Consider the following 5,031-nt stretch of genomic DNA (forward strand, 5'->3'; position numbering starts at 1 on the left):
AAATATCGGCAAAGCACTCATCAGGGATTTCACTAATAGCGCACTAAAAGCCAACTTCAAAGACGACTGCGAAAGCCAGCTGCCCACCAGGAGCGCCACCCACAAAGTGCCTCTCCATGCGCACCAAAAACTAAAGGTGACACCCCCCACCCCACCAACCACCCTCGGTACACAGGCCCTCCCCCCCCCCCCTCCTCCGTCCCTTCCAGCCTCGAGCAAAATTATTTCAACATGCGCAGCGAACTTCACAGTAAAGTCATTCATTAGTGTAAAAGACACGAAATAATCGTGGAGGGTAAATACAAGTGCAATTGGCAAGGCAGCAAGAGGGGCTACAGTTCGTTGTACGTAATCATGTGGAATTTATGGAATGTATTCATGTGCCCTCTTCCCAGAATAAACCATAGTTGTCCGTGTGCGCTTGTCATGTGGACCTCGTTTTGTTTTTTGCCGTCTCTTTTCCAGTGTAGCGCCTCTAGTCCAACAAAATAACTGCAACTGCTTTCGAAAAATTGCTGGATCATATGTGTAATCATCAGGTGATTTGGCAGTTACAAACTGAGGTCTAAAACGTTAACTCACCGAAATGCAATCCATACCCTCTTAATTACATTTACACAATCTTCTTCTTGTCTAAACCTTAATGTAATGCATGAAATCCTTTATGAAATGCAGGAATGGAAAATCACAATGGCTGCAATGATTCAGAGGCTCCCAAAACTCGCGAACCAATTCGGTTACGTAGTTGGTAGAACGGATCTCGCGGAAGCCTTGCTTATTTAGATTTAGTATGAAATATGCACTGACATGGCTAATATGTTTTTGCATAAGATGTACTCGAGAGTTTTCCAGCCACTACTGTTCCACCCGCAGGAAGAAATGATATTTTCGTACCAGTTACCCTGCTCTGATCATATTGTAACGTGGCGGCCAGCCGAAGATCGAGGCGTGGTGAACCATGAACAAGAGATGATTTAATGGCCACTGGCCTAGCGCGAGCGCTCCGTCCCGCGCCACTGCCAGCGTCGTCTTCTTCGTAACATTATCAGGGGCCACCGAGCGATCGTCCCGATCGTAAATAGAAGACGTCGATGAAGGAATGGGCGAAACGGTGATGGGATTCCGGGTCCAGGTTAGAGAGAAGTGGCAATGTGGTGAAGTGCTGGCCGCCACAGTGGATGAGATGATCGAAGGATGTCCTGGTCCACGAAGCATCCGGGCCGGAGGGTGCCAGGAGCTGACGGCCGAGGTCCATGGACGCACCGGACGGCAGGGGCAGGGGGGCAAAGTCTCCACGTGTGGGTCTTGGGTCTTGGGTCGGTCTTGGGTCGGCCAGGTCATAAAGGTCACTGTCGTCAGTGCATCGTGTCCTGTGGTCCGGGCGGGGGACGGGGCTGGGGTAAGCGGTGAGGTCGGTTCAGGTCGGGTGGGCTGGGGCACGGCCGGGCGGCGCGGACCAGGTACTCACGGCCGACGTCCGCGGCTGGCGAAGGACACCGAAGCTCCGGGACCAGGATGGCGATGAAGGGACCCCAGCACCTCACACCAAATGTATCGTGGCGGCCAGCTGAAAAATGAGGCGTGGTGAATCATGAACAAGAGATGATTTAATGGCCGCTGGCCTAGCGCGAGGGCTCCGTCCCGGGCCACTGCCAGCTTCTTCTTCGTAACAATATCAATTGGAAACATACCTACAACATACTAACCAGTCGAAGGAAGCTGAAGAGCAAATTTTAAAGGAGTGTCTTAACTTCCGATTGAGATGCAGACTGCGCACATATCTTCCAACTTCCGAACAAACGGTCATGGAATACGGTTGTGCGCACATATTTGCTGTCGTTCTTTCTCTATATCAAACTCCGTCGTAGAGCTCAGCTAAACTTCGATATAATCAAAGTCGGAGGGAGTGCTGAGAGGAAGTATAGAGAAAGAGAAATCTCTAAAGCTGTTCGTTTCCTCGGTTCGCTCGTGAAACTTTAGCAGGAGTGCTGCTGTCTTTGCTCTCAGCCGAATCCACCTGCGGAGTGCGTGACTTAACTGGCAACTAGGCGAACTAGGAGAACAACTAGGCGAGGAACCAGGTACGCCAGCATTATCGAGGCGAGTCCTATTGGCGTCTTGAGGCGCTGCCGCAGCGATCAGCTGATTAATGCGATGGGAGAGCTCTTTGCTAGATGCAGACGCAGCCGTCTGGAACAAATGAAAAGGGATGGGTAACTGGGACGCAGAGGTGATGATGGTAAAAGAGCGGACGGTACCAAGCTGTCAACAGGAGTCGCCCACCTCCAGGATCTTATCGGCTAAGTAGGCAAGTTTGGAGAGTCCCAGCGTCTAGGGAGCCGCCACGATCATCTGGACCTTCGCCGAAAGCCGCTGGAGGAGCGACGTATGCACGAGTGGGTCGTCCACAGTAGAGATTCGTGAGTCAAGAAGGTGCGCAATGTGACGGAGCAATTGACCGGGGGAGTGGTTCACAAGCTCTGAAGCGAACAGAAGTTCTTGAATACATGTTCGTTCCAGCTCTGCAGTGCGTACGTGGAACGGCCGCTTTGATCTGGTCGTAGCAATCCAGCGGGGGTTCAACTGAAACTGGGCCAGGATATCGGCCGTAGTTGGGAATTGGCAGCAGAGGACGCGTAAATACCACGTGGTCTGTGGTGTGACCTGGACCAGATCGAAGTGTGCCTTGATCTCGAGAAAGCAGGGTGCTGGTTGCACTCCGAGTAGGGCGGCAGACGGACAGAAACAGCTGAGCGAAGTTCTGGGGACTCAAGCGCCGGAGTCGGAACCGAGCGGCGTTACTACCGTCTTCTGCGTAGAGATAAGGGTCTGGTGGGGCTCCAAGTAAAGTCGTCTCCATCGGGGCCACAGGGATCACGTCCGTGTCGCCAGCTGTAGTGCGCAAGCGGAAACAGGACCCGGCCCAGTCGTCTTTTGGACTTCAGAGCATGTTTATCATATTCTGGTCACTTCGAGCTGGCCCGGAGAGAGAGACTTTGTACCACGTGTCTCCTGTCGCTCTGTCATCCTCGCGCGCTCTCATCGTGCAGAGGTGGCGCTGGTACAACAGACTAAACTAGCTCAAACGCAAGTGAAACAAATTTCAGCGCGTACGGCAAACAGCCAGCGTACACTAGCATATCGACCACAACCAAACACCGTTACCTTTCGGGATTTCCAACTTTTGCACCTGGGACACGATATACGCAGCAGGCGCTGATCTTACATGTATACTGTGCAATGATCAAAGTCACATCATACAACTTTTAGCGAATAAACGATGCTGGTATGTGTGCGGTGACTCAACTGCGCAGGCAAAGAGTTGGGGAAAATTGGAACCGGATGCAGGCTGCGGACGATTTTTCATGATTCCTAGGGCCGACTTGGAAACGGACCTCACACATTACAGAAACGCGCGCAACACGCCACCCTTTGTGCGCAGCGCAAGCTTTAAGCCATCCAGGAACGTCTTGAGCGCTAAACAGCAAAATATTCACGCAAAAGCGCGTCTGCAAATATTTGCAGCACACGGGTCGTCAAAACCACGACGAAAGCGCTCGAGATGCGCCCACGACACACGTCCAAGGCGACTGACTACGGGCGCTACCTCATGCAACGACGTGACCGAATCTGTTTATTTATTTATTTATTAAAATACCTTACAGGGCCCAGAAGGGCATTGAGTAAGGGGGGGGGGGGGGGCAACAGATTAAGCGTAATAAGAACAATTAAATGAAACGCTCAATACGAGGCAAAAAGTGAAAACAATTGTTGCAAGAATTCATTCATGCCCAATACATATCTAAGAAAAAGGAGCAGCCATAATCAAATTACGAATGGTTGAAATTGCACGTCACCAAAACTTAATACATTATCAACGAGAAGAAAAGAGAATTTATGAGACAGAACAACTTGCAACAAGACACCATGTCATAAAAGAAAATGTTTGTGCGCTGGTCTTGGATAGATTGGTGGTTGCAGATAGATTCGATACAGTTGGGAAGATCATTCCAAAGAACAATGGCACCTGGAAGTGCAGATGAATTGAAGGCTAGGGTTCATCTGTAGATGCGTTTAATGCTATACTGATTATGCAGGTGGCGCGAAATGCGTTAAGTCTCTTCGAGGTGCAAGGGCAATGGCCCTGTGCTGTGACGATATTCATGAAGTAAGCATAAAAGTGTTATGAAGCCACGAATATCTAATGGTTCGAGGGAGATATCAAGTTTGATCTTAGTGAGGCTGGAATGGGGATTATACTTTTGTGTGATGAAACGAACGGCTCTATTTTGTACGGACTCAAGCGTGTTAATTAGTTACTTTTGATAAGGGCACCACGTAGGTGGAGCAAATTGTAGTTGAGGGGCAGTGGCAAGTTAGGGGCAGTGGCAAGTTCTGGCGCAGATGCCCAAGTGATCTTAAAGCTTTGGCACAGATATATTGAATGTGCGTGGCCCATGAAAGATTACCTGTGAGGTGAATACCTGAATATTTATAAGATGATGCCCGAGACACTACAGTACCATCAATGAAGTGCCAGAAATTATAATTAGTATGAATTAGTTCAGTTGAGCATCATTTCTCATTTACTACACCAATTCGAAATGAGGTTCAGGTCAGTTTGGAGAGCGAGGAGGTCATCTATAGATTTAATGGGCCGGTAAAAGATGCAGTTATCAGCAAAGAGTCGTATAGATGAAAATATGTCTGTGGGCAAGTCGTTAATGTGTATTAGAAACAATAATGGGCCAGAATACTGCCTTGAGGTACGCCAGACTATACGTCATAAAGGGGGCAGGTGAACTTGTTAACTGTAGTGAACTGCTGGTAAAATGAAAAAAAGTTACGAAGCCATGACACTGTTGAAGAAACTATGGACAGAGCAGACAATTTTCAGAACAAGCGGGTATGTGCAACACGGTCGAAAGCTTTAGCAAAATCTAAAAAGATATAGTCAGCTTGAATTTTAGCGTCCATGTTGAAATGCAAGTGAAGCGTATTTTCTAGCAGTTGGGAGTCACAAAAAGCCTT

Source organism: Amblyomma mixtum, chromosome 8 (assembly GCF_055824585.1).
Source record: "Amblyomma mixtum isolate Tamu chromosome 8, ASM5582458v1, whole genome shotgun sequence".
Taxonomy (NCBI): domain Eukaryota; kingdom Metazoa; phylum Arthropoda; class Arachnida; order Ixodida; family Ixodidae; genus Amblyomma; species Amblyomma mixtum.